Source organism: Myotis lucifugus, unplaced genomic scaffold (assembly GCF_000147115.1).
Source record: "Myotis lucifugus unplaced genomic scaffold, Myoluc2.0 scaffold_616, whole genome shotgun sequence".
NCBI classification, from domain to species: Eukaryota; Metazoa; Chordata; class Mammalia; order Chiroptera; family Vespertilionidae; genus Myotis; species Myotis lucifugus.
The window spans coordinates 1-11978 of NW_005871664.1; the positions used below are offsets into that span (position 1 = coordinate 1).

Here is an 11978-nt window from a genome sequence, read left to right on the forward strand (position 1 = left end):
GAGGACAGGAGCGAACACTCCCGGCTCTCCCTCTGGGGGTCCGGCAGTCGCCACGAGGAGTCACAGAGCGAAGCAGCAACAGCCTGGGGGCCTGGAAGCCGCCAGTGCCACGCAGGGAGCCGGGGACTAAGTGAGCGGGTCCACCCCACGGAACGCTATGCCCCACGCAACCCAACCGCTCGCTGCTCACACAGAAGCAGGTGACTCTTGCAGGACAATGTCCACAGAAGTCAGACACAGGATTGTCTGTTGTGTGACTTCATTTTGAACATAAAGTTGAAAACCACGCACTCTGGCGGGCAGCCACGGCAGGCCAGGCGCTCCCCGGGAAGGCAGCGAGGGGTGGAGGGCTCGAGGGGACCGTGCGGCTCTGGTTCTTATCTGGGCTGTAGTCTCACAAACGTGCTCCCTTTTCAAGATCTGTCCGGCCGTGTAGCGAGGGTGCGTGCGCGTGTCTGCGTGTGCTGAGCTTCAGGGCAATCGGCGGTGATGGCGCCAGCAGAGGGACATTCCTCTCATCTTTTCCAATCACAGAACAAAGCACTCAGCAGCGCTCAGCACGCAGGGGTCCTGGTGGTGGGATTAGGGCCGCGGGGAAGTCCAGTGGAAAGGGCTGGGCCTCCCTGGCAGCTCCGTCAGCCTTCAAAAGGGATTCAGTCCGGGCTGGCGTGCTGTGGGCACTTGCGGTGCTGTGGGGTGCGGGGTGGAGGTGTAGAGGGCGTATATCTAGCCCAGAGGTTCCCAACGTGGGGCACACGCCCCACAGGGGGGCAATTCGAGAATGAGTTATTCACAGTGGATTGGTTGCATTTCTAATCGTTCTAGGGCAGCCGTGGGCAAACTACGGCCCGCGGGCCGGATCCGGCCCGTTTGAAATGAATAAAACTAAAAAAAAAAAAAAGACCGTACCCTTTTATGTAATGATGTTTACTTTGAATTTATATTAGTTCACACAAACACTCCATCCATGCTTTTGTTCCGGCCCTCCGGTCCAGTTTAAGAACCCATTGTGGCCCTCGAGTCAAAAAGTTTGCCCACCCCTGTTCTAGGGGCTCCTATACAGTATATAAATATATATTGTGACACATTTATGCGTTTCAGTTCTCTATTATGTTTTGAAACTTCATTTGCTATTTTTTCACATCACTTTATATTATTATTTTTAACAATTTCTTCCTCAGTACTTCAACTGTCCTTTCGTTCTTTTCTTTTTCTCTTTCATGGATGCCATGTTCTTTAAAAGCTTGTTTAGACCAAGCGAATGGCCTTTTAGGCTTCCTCCACATGGTTAGGAGCTCACTTCTTGAATAATAAGAATTATACATCACGGGGGGGGGAGGGCATCAGGATTTTAGAGATGCTTATGTGGGGCCCAGCCAAAGAAAGGGTGGGAACCACTGCTCCAGCCAGACTGCCCACACCACCTCCACACCACACAGGAGGCCCTGCCAGTGCCCACATGGGAGGTCAGCTGGCTTCTGCGTCACGGGCTGGGGCAGCGTCAGGGAGCTGCACCTACTGCGCACGCAGGACACACTTGTCATGCACTGGCTCGTCCTGACTACAACTCTGAGAGCGAGGGGTTATCATGCGATCAGTCTCGCTCTTCCCAAAGTCACATTTTCGGGGGGTGGCCCCAGAAAGCAGGGGTGGGTGTGGGCAAGAGTGGGACAGGAAGTGCCCTGTGAGCCGGCGGCTGCTGGAGGGCGCCAGGAACCCGGGGCGCCTGTCCTCAGATCACACTGGCCCCAAGGGAGTCGGCAGACACCACGCAGCTCCTGTCCCTCATGGGCTGGTGGTCACCTCAGGGCATTAACGCTCTGGCCCTTCTGTCTGCCTCCCCTACGTCCAGGTCCCACCACTGAATTCTGCAGGGAACCTCCATGACGGCAGAGGGAACACAGGCAGGGACCAGGTGCCAGACACAGGCCCTGAGGCCATGGCTGTCCCCTCTCGCTGTGCCCGGCCCCCTTTTTCCTGAGCGCAGTGTCCCCACAGGGCTCTCATGCTCCCGGCTCTCACAGCTCCGTGGCCAGGAGCTGCCTGTGCTGCCAGTGAGAGTCACAGGAGGGCGCTGCTGAGTCCAGGTGTGGCCACATGGTCTTTTGCTGTTGTTAACCTCACCCAAGGATATTTGTTGGTTTGAGAGAGAGAGAGAGAGAGAGAGAGAGAGAGAATGAAATGTCAATGTGAGAAAGAAATACTGATTGGTTGCCTCCTATATGGGCCCCAACTGGGGATCGAACCCACAACCCAAGTATGTGCCCTGACAGGGAATTGAACCTGTAACCTTTTGGTGTGCGGAACGACAATCCAACCAACTGAGCTTCCAGCTGGGCCACGTGTCCTTTCTTGAGCTGACGCTGAGGCGCTGGGAGTGGCCTGCCGGCGAGGCCCCGGCCATGTGCTCAGAGCTGAAGGGCGTGTTGGGCCCCTTGCAAAGCGCAGACCAGTGGTGCCAGCGCACGGCTTGCAGGGAAAATCCAGAGCCTGCACGCCAAGCAGGCGAAACGTGAAAGCCCAGCCCGCCCCACGTGACAGACAGGAGCACCGAGGCTCACGGAGAGCGTGTGACCTACTCCCATCACACAGCTACAAACAATGGAGCTGGAGTTCAAATTCAGGCCTGTCTTGCCTCCAAAGCTCCCACTTAGAAAGTGTTTAGGGGGTGTGTGGGGTCGGGGGAGGGGAGTATAAAAGTGCTTCATAAATATTTTTCTTGTAAAAAAATTCAAACCTCACTGAACATCCCTCTAACACCACTGACCCCAAGTCTTAGTCCTCTCCCGTCAGAGAGCTGCCCATCGGCACCTTCGGGAGAACAGCTCCTTCTCCGTGGGCTCCGCCCTGCATTACCTGGCTGGAGGCCGCGGCGCAGGCGGGCCCCCCTCACCCCCGGGTTGGACAACTGTGTGGGGGGCTCCACCAGCTCTGCCTGTGCTCCCCGCGCAGCAGGAACAGCCCTGTCACTGGCTGTGGCCTTGCACACCTTTTTCTGAACGTTCACTGACCGCTAGACACTGACCCTGGGTTTGGGCTGAGGGTGTGCCAGGGCCAGCATGTGAGGGCATCATTGCTACCAGAAGGGGCATCCGGTCATCCAGGTGACCTGGAAGGATCTAGAAGGATATTTGGCTTCCCCCCATGTTTGCTCCTGCTGGTGTCGCCGTTCTGTCTCCTCAGACCAAACTTCCTGTCTGTTCCTGTGGACGGGCCCTGCAGCTCCCCGCTGGCCCCTGCCGGTCACCGAGTCTCAGGGGGCCTCGCAGGTCAGCGGCCCGGGAAGCACCCACGGAGGCTCCCACCCAGACTGGGGGTCTGCAGACAGACGGGCGGAGTGGGAGCTGGCAGTGGCCGGGCATCCAGGAGCACGAACAGCCTTAGAAATGTCTCCGCAGAGGGAGCTGCTGCAGGAAATGGTCACTGTCAACAACTCCATCCGTCCCCGCTGGCGTCCGCCAGGCCAGCTCTGCCCTGGCCCCGGTTCCGGGCACAGCCGTGCAGCACCTGGTAATCCTGGCGTCCGGGACCGAGCCGCTCGGGGCCCCACCAGGGTGGCCTGTGTGGCCGGAGCAGCTAGGGAGACCCCATCTGCAGGGGCCCCTGTGATGAGCCAGTTTGGTTCTGACGTTCCACTCTGAGTTCATTGGCAAAGGGGTCCAGTTAGGGTGATGGGGAACCCCCACCCTCTCTCAGGTGCACCAGCAGACGGCTTGTGCCCCCGCTCGGCATCCTGCTCAAGTCAGCACACGCTTATAGAACACCTCTTAGACTTCTAGGGTGACCGGGAGGTTGTCAGGGCTGCTCTGTGCTGGGGGGTCCCCGGGAGGTTGTCAGGCCTGCTCTGTGCTGGGGGGTCCCCAGGAGGTTGTCAGGCCTGCTCTGTGCTGGGGGGTCCCCAGGAGGTTGTCAGGGCTGCTCTGTGCTGGGGGGTCCCCGGGAGGTTGTCAGGCCTGCTCTGTGCTGGGGGGTCCCCGGGAGGTTGTCAGGGCTGCTCTGTGCTGGGGGGTCCCCAGGAGGTTGTCAGGGCTGCTCTGTGCTGGGGGGTCCCCAGGAGGTTGTCAGGCCTGCTCTGTGCTGGGGGGTCCCCAGGAGGTTGTCAGGCCTGCTCTGTGCTGGGAGGTCCCCGGGAGGTTGTCAGGGCTGCTCTGTGCTGGGAGGTCCCCGGGAGGTTGTCAGGGCTGCTCTGTGCTGGGAGGTCCCCGGGAGGTTGTCAGGGCTGCTCTGTGCTGGGGGGTCCCCGGGAGGTTGTCAGGGCTGCTCTGTGCTGGGGGGTCCCCGGGAGGTTGTCAGGGCTGCTCTGTGCTGGGGGGTCCCCGGGAGGTTGTCAGGCCTGCTCTGTGCTGGGGGGTCCCCAGGAGGTTGTCAGGGCTGCTCTGTGCTGGGGGGTCCCCGGGAGGTTGTCAGGGCTGCTCTGTGCTGGGGGGTCCCCGGGAGGTTGTCAGGGCTGCTCTGTGCTGGGGGATGCAGCCCCGAGCAAAGGCATCAGGCTGGGTCCTCCGGGGAGACGGCAACAGGATGGTTAGAAACGTAAGCGCTGGGTGAGGGACGCCTTAGTAAAGAGGGAGGATGAGCGAGCACGGGAAGTTCCACCCACGGAGGCAGGAGGGCACAGGGAGCTCAGCCACCCCCTTGCTCCCCAGAGCGGAGCCTGACCTGGCGGCCGTCAGCTGACTGTCCTGTGGCAGCCTCTCGGGAGGGGTCATGGAGCAGCACCTCCGTGGCTGCGACGGCAGGTGGGAGGCAGCTGACACCTACGGGGGTGCAGGGGCAGATGATACCCCACAAGGCATAGCATTCCCTGCACAGCACAGGGACCCTTCCGCCCTCCGCTCTTCCCCCAGGTGGCAAATGAGCCACATGGGCCAGAGAGGAGCCTGGGTCCCCAAAGGGCCGCCTGGAGCAGAGTCGCCGGTGTGCAGGGGAAGCGGACTTCCCTGTGCGTAGAGCCACCTCCTGAGCACGGGATCGCCTTCCTTTCCCACGATGGGACTCTAACAGGCAGTGGCAGGACAAAGGTGTGGCTAGCCCGCCAGCCGCAGCCCTCCGCACAGCAGCTTGGCTGGGGCAGGTGGGCAGCAGAGGGGGCACACAGTGGCTTTTTCTACTGATAAGATTTGTTGTGCTACCATCGCACCCTTCATCTCCAGAACTTGTCATCTTCCCAAACTGCAGCTCTTCCCTTTCTGCACAAACTCCCCAGCCCCAGGCCCTGTGAACCACAACCTACTCTTTCTCTAGGAGTCTGAGGGCTCGACGTACCTGATGCAAGTGGGACCACACGGTGTTGGTCCCTCTGTGTCTTGCTTATCTCATTAGCATAATGTCCTTCCGGCTCACCATGCGGCAGCATGTGCCAGCATGTCCTTCCTGCTAAGGCTGACTAACATGCCCCTGTACGTGTGCACTACCTTTTACCTACCTCACCCACTGATAAAAGGAGCACTTGTGCTGTTTCCTTCTTCTGGCCACTGTGAATAATGCTCTTATGGACATGGATGTACAAATATCTGAGTCTGAGTCCCTGCTTTCAATTCTTTTGGTGAAAATATATATATCTGGCCACTCAGTATATATACTGAGTGGCCAGATTATTATGACCACCCCATCAGTACTTCGTTGGGCCACCTTTTGCCTTCAATACTGTGGCGATTCTTCTTGGCATTGAGTCCACGAGATGTTGAAAGGTGATGCGAGGAATCTGACACCATGCCTGATGAATAGCACTGTCCAGTTCTGTGAGATTTGATGGTTGTGGAACCAGCTGCCTGATGGCTCTTTTAACTTCATCCCACAAATGCTCAATTGGATTGAGATCTGGTGATTGTGGGGGCCACCTAAGCAAGGTAAAGTCTCCCTCATGTTCTTGAAACCACTCCTGCACAATACGAGCACCGTGGCATGGCGCATTGTCTTGTTGGAAGAAGCCATCTCCATTGGGATACGCCATCAATATGATAGGATGAACTTGATCAGCAACGATATTTAGGTATCTTGTGCTATTCAGACCTTTATAATGGTCTGGCCCTCTAGTAACTTCAGCATGAAATTATAGCTAATTTGCCTACAAACGTCAGTGGTCATAATAATCTGTCCACTCAGTGTATATCCAGAAGTGGAATTACTGAGTAACATGTTGATTCCACGCATGACTTATAACTAGTTTTGATCATGGCATCTTGGCATGAGAGCTATAAGACTAAACTAAACAGACAACAGTGGTGGGGCAGTCCTGTGGCCCTTAGGCCTGCAGAGAAGGTAGTCAGGGTGGCATCTTTATACTCAGCTCATCTCTCACCCACCAACAGGGGCAGACTTTCCCATCACTACTCACTCCACCTCCCCATAGGCTCCCACATCAGCCCGCTGCCCTCTGCCTCGGCCTGCCCCCTGCAGGCCACAGGGCGGGGCTGCCCCCTGCAGGCCACAGGGGGGGCTGCCTGGCTGCTCAGCACACTCAGCTGAGGTCACCTGGCACCCAGCCAGTGAGCTGAGCCGGCTCCCTCGCCCCTTTATGGGCCATGTGTGGGTTGTCACAGGTAGATGGCCACAGGTGACTTCCTTCACTTCCTGACTTTAGAGCGTACTGCCCCCCTGTGTGCGGGGGCATGATTTTCCAGTCATGGTCTTCTCCTAGTTTCAAACTCCATCACTCAAAAGAACCCGCCCGCCCAGCAGGCCCAGATGCCCTGTCAACCCCTTGGCCACGGAGATGAAAGCCACCCACTCACCTTCTCCCTCCATGCTGGTTTCCCTCCAGGCCCCCAGCTCCTCGTGAGCGTCTCGGATGGTATTTGTTCTTCTAAGACGTGTGCCACTGGACTTGCCTCAACCCCTCTCAGGTTGGAGGTGTCTCCCGCCCCAGCTGTGGCTCCCCCACTCTATCTGCTGTGAAAACGCACAGGCTGGCGGTTCTCAGCACACCTTCCTGCCGGGCCTCAGGACTGCCTGTGAGAGACAGGTGAGAGCGTTGGAACGGCAAGGTCCTGGGCCTCCCCACACCTCCCACCTCAGAGGCTCTGGGGGTGGGGGTGCTGTTTCACTGGCAAAGACCGTGCCAGCGCCCAGCGCCCAGAGCTCCCGGAGGACTGAATGAGCCGACACGCCAGGCTCAGCAGCCACCGACTCTAACAGGCCGCCCTTCTTCCTGCCTCTCCTCTTTCACACTGAGGTGTAACTCACAGCCAAGCGCCCACACCCAGGCCTTCAGCTCCCGTCTGTACAGGAGTGTGCACCGCGGCAGCTGCACCCAGATGAGCCCCCGACTCCAGCTTCGTTAATGAGTTTTCCTGGTTTTGAACGTGATCTAAACAGAACCATGCAGTGTGTGCTCTGTCTCCGTCTGGATTCTCTTGTCCAGCTTTGTGAGATCCATGGACGGTGCGGCCTGAGGGGGACGTGGCTCTGCTGTGTGAGGCACGTGGTGTGAACACATCAGCTTCCTCCGCCGCCATTGAAGAAGGTTTGTTTCCAGCTTTTGTAGAATGAGATACATTCTCCCGGAGCACAAGCCCGTGTTTCTCTTGGGTGCCTCGCCCCTTCCTGTGCCTCCCGGCCCACGCATGAGCTCTGGGGCGGTCTGCCCGGCTCCGGCCTACCGCGCAGCCCGGACTTGGCCTCCGCTCCCCACAGGCCACGTCCGTGGTTCCTCCAACTGAGAGAGCGGCTCCGTCTCAACCGGGAGCCAGCGGTCCTGTGCGCTGGGGGCTGGGCCAGGCCAGTGCCGGGCGAGGTGGTTTTCCGGGGCTGGGTACGAGGGCTGGTGGCACTCTGTGGCGGCATTTCTGGGGAGCTGGGGGCTCAGCGTGGGGATCTGCTCTGTAGGTAGCCGTGTTGTAGCATTATGTTCTCCCATGCGGCGCACACCTCCCGCATGGCTTTCAAGCACAGGAAAAGGCGCCTGCAGTGTGGCATCGCTGGCTGGTTTCCCCAAAGGGGCAACAGAGGTGTGTGACGCAGTGGGGGGAGTGGTCTCCATGCCAACAGGAAGGTCACCCTGAGGTCAGGTGCCAGGGAACGTGGGCTGGGCTGAGACGCACCTGCAGCTCCAAGCCGCTCTCCAGGCGTCGGGCGGGCGTGACCCTCTCCAAGGACCCGACTCGGGTGCCCACTGCTGGTTCGACTCCTCCACACAGACCGGAGGGATCTCGGGCATCAGGAGTGAGGGCACCGACCGAGAAGGAAGGGAAATGGGGCCCGAGCCGAGTCTGAGCCGGCCCGGCCTTGGCCTTTCTGGGCCTCACCTGGCTGAGGCGAGTCTCGCCTGCAGACCGTGGTAGTGCTGCCGGTGGAAGTGGGGCTCTTGTGGTGTCACGAGAAAAGCATTTTCGGGGACCCACAAGGAGGATGCGCCTGGTAGTGAGGTTTATTTGGGTGAAAATAGAAATTTATATTGGGGGTCTCTGCCTGTCCTGCCACGGAAATCAGGGCCAGAAAGAGGACCAGTGTCCAGCCTGTGCCACATCCCAGCCCCGCCCGCCCTGCCTTCCCCCCGCCCCCCACCTCCCGCTGGCTCAGCTCGTGATCCGGCGGCAACCCACTGCGGTGCTGGGGCTCCAGCCCGCCGGGGCCTGTGCTGGGCGTCCGCGTGGCCGCTGTTATGGAGGAGGACGCTCGAGGGCACAGGGCAAGCAGGTCACCAGCACAGCGAGTTCTGCTTGTTCCTCGGGGTTAATCATCTCGGGCTTGGGAGGAACAGGAGCTTTCCCCAAAGAGCCAATCAACTCCCCCGGATGTGCAGGCTTCTAAGGGGTCCTTTCCCAGGTTCGACCGACAGGCCTCTGTGGTCTAGCACCTCCACTGCACGTGTGCTCACCCTGCCCCCCAGCCTGGTACTGGAGGGTGTTGGTGCCGCTGCCCAGGCTTAACGACGTCCGGCTGCCTTTGCCTCCTGGCTGGTTAATGTCTAGCTGCCTGCGGTGACAGCAGGCTGTCTTTGGGATGCAAGTCCCTGCTGCCTGCACTGCGGGGACTGGAGATGCCAGGAGAGCAGGCAGGCACTAGGTCAGTCCTCGCGTCCCTCCCTGACCCGCCGGGATGCTGGGCGGCAGCTCTAAGAAGTTGTGAAATCTTCTCTTTGAGTTTTGATTAGGAGCCAAGCCGGCTGCCCTTACGGCTCTGAGAACGGCTGGAGAGTGGCCGTTCTTTCCCAGGCTTCAGCGGACACCGAATTCCTTGGCTCTTCCCCCAGCTCCGCGCGGAGCTGCCTGCTTGGCTGAGCAAAGCTTGCAGGTCTGGGCGGAAGCAATGGGCAGCGTGCAGGGGAGCGCCGGTTTCCTTCCTGCACCGACCACGGGGCCTTCCTTTAGCTCCGCGTGTGTGGTGCGTGGTCCTGAGCACCTCGCGTGGATTAGCTCACCACCTGCTACAACCCTTTCCCTGAGAGGGAGCGGAGACTGAGGGAGCAGCCCGCCGGGTGCAGACCCAGAGTGCGGCCTCGGTGGCGGAGCCCGAGCAGGAGCCCGCTGCCTGCTCTCCCTGCCACCGCTCCCAAGGAACGACCGATGGGCCAGGAGCACAGGGACAGACCAAGGAAATGGCAGAGGAACAGACCATGTGCAGGACAACAACAAAAATGGATACATCCGTGATCAAACCAAACACCAGGCCCGTGGGAACATCTTGGCTGGCAGATGTTTTGAGGATGTGTAATAATGCCAGGCTTGCCAGGGAGCGGAGCAGCGCTGGCGGGTGGGCGCGCCCGGGGCCGACCTCTCTGGAATGCGGAATGCTGCTGGGCAGGGCCTGCAGGATGCCTCTGCAGCCCAGCCGGCCTCCCTCCGCGGCCTCCCCTCCAGCCTCCCTCCACAGAATCTTCCGGAAGAAGACCCAGCCAGGGAGCAGCAGAGATGCACACAAAGCTGCCCGGCACAGCATTGTTTATAGGGATGAAAAAAGCAGGAAAAGACGCAAGTTCCCAAAAAAACGGAATCCTGGGAGTACTACCAGGAAGCCATTAAAAGCAGTTTTGGAAGACGTTTTTGTAACAGAAAAATGCTCACGTTATAATGTCACACAAAGGGCAGGATACAAAAGGGCGGGTGTGGATTGCCCGTGGCCAGAGCGTGGCTGACGCCCGAGCCCACACGGCGGGGACGGGGAGGCGAGCCCGCTCCACACGGGCCTGTGCACCGCTGAGTTCGTGTGCAGGTCTCTTTTACCCTTTTCTATCCTGAAATAATCTCAAACCTACAGAAAGTTCACAAGAACTAAAAAAAGAGCTTCTGTATACACTTCACCTGGAGTCACTCATGGTTAACATTTCATCACAGTTATTTTCTCTCTCACCCTTTGTGACAACATATCACATATTATACATGATGGATATGTCATATGTGATGTTATAAGTACACATCAGGATCTATTATATATGTTTATAAAGTTGTTTTCTGAACAATTTGTGAGTAGACGGCAGACCTCAGGCCCTCACCCCAGCTATTCCGTGTGACTTCCTAAGACCCTGGAATCAAAGGCGCCCTCTCAGCCACAGGACGGTGATGAAATTCAGAAACTTGCCCTGAATCTGTCTAGTGCGCAGTCCCTATTACCATTTTGCCACATGTCCCAATCACATCCTTAAACCCGCCCCGCACACACACCTCCCACCCAACCAGGCCCACGCCCTCCTGCTGGAATAGTTCCTCAGCATTTCTTTGCTTTTCATAATCTTGATTTTTAACAAGTATAGACAGTTGCTTTGTGTTCCAGTGTCCCTGCTCTGTGTTTGCCCGATGTGTCCGTGATGAGATGCACACTGCGACTTGGAGCAGGCATGTGCATTCAGACATTTCTGATGGCAGCTGTTGGGCCAATAGCGTATGTGGGACCTGCTCTCAGCCCCACCCACACAGCAGGATGGCAGCTCTGGGTCACTGCCAGTCCGACAGGTGACTTGGGCTTGGACTGGAGTTTCCATTTGCATTTCTATGTTGAATAAGACTAAACATACTTTCATTAGTGTAAGAGTCACTTGCATTTCTTGTCCCGGGGGCTGGCTGCCTGTACGTGCTCTTGTGCATTTTCTATTGCAGCTTTACGTCTCTTATTGGCTTGCAGGGCTTTACAGATGGAGAATCTGAGGCTTCAGGCAAGCGTCTAGAGGACGAAGCAGAGGGACGTTGCTCCCAGGGCCGACGTGAGTTTTCTTACTGATCTTGTGGCCGGGACAGGCCTTCGTGACGCCCGGGTCTTCCCTTGCTCTGCTTCTGTGAGCTGATGGCGTTCTCCCAAGCCCGGCTTGCTTTTGACTTAACCTACGGAGTGGATTTCAGTGGCTTCGGGGCCTTGAGGTGATGCCTCCTCACCAGGTCAGGGCTCAGGGTCTCCCCCCTCCTCCCCCCGGGACACTCTTTCTTCACAGCCGTCTCCCTCTCCTGCCCCAAGTGACTGGTGACCTGCCAAGCATGTGCGGCCTCCGCTGCCCGGTCCTCACGTCCAGCCCACGCTCCCACCCTTCATTTGGGAAGTGATGGCACTGCCTGGCCCAAGAGCTTCTGTGCTGCTGGCTCTGGGAACGTGGACAGCACATCGCCTTGCTGGTTATGTCCTAGAACAGCAGAGGGCAGAGCCAGGGGCACCTCGGGATGCGGGGACCAGTCGCCTCCGTGGATGGAGGAGCCCTGTGCCAAGGAGATGCTTGCACCTGGTGAGGGACACCTGTGGCCTGGGGCTCCTGTAGAGGTCACTGCTGAATGCCTGTCCGTTTGTTCAGCAAAGACCCCTGCGGCTGGCACCGCGCGCAGACAGCCCACTTGGCACCGAGCGGCTGCCCCGTCTGAGGTCCAGCCCTGCTAACTGCTGAGCAGGGCCAGGGGGCCGGGGGGGCAGGGGCAGGGGGCCGGGGGGCAGGGCCAGGGGGCCGGGGGGCAGGGGCAGGGGCCGGGGGGCAGGGGCCGGGGGGCAGGGCCAGGGGGCGTGTCCCCGCGTGGAGGGCTGTCGGTCAGGAAACCGTTCCTGCCCAATGGAAACAACAGGGCAAA

At 58.8% G+C, this 11978-nt stretch overlaps 1 long non-coding RNA gene across 1 annotated transcript in view; it reads left to right on the forward strand.

The window, feature by feature from the left end:
- The first annotated feature begins 7295 nt into the window (after positions 1-7295).
- LOC111823684 overlaps positions 7296-11978 on the forward strand; it is an 11202-nt gene continuing 6519 nt past the window's right edge. Inside the window, exons 1-2 of the long non-coding RNA XR_002826759.1 lie at positions 7296-7462; positions 11056-11134. This is a non-coding gene — a long non-coding RNA (uncharacterized LOC111823684). The remainder of the gene's footprint in view (positions 7463-11055; positions 11135-11978) is intronic.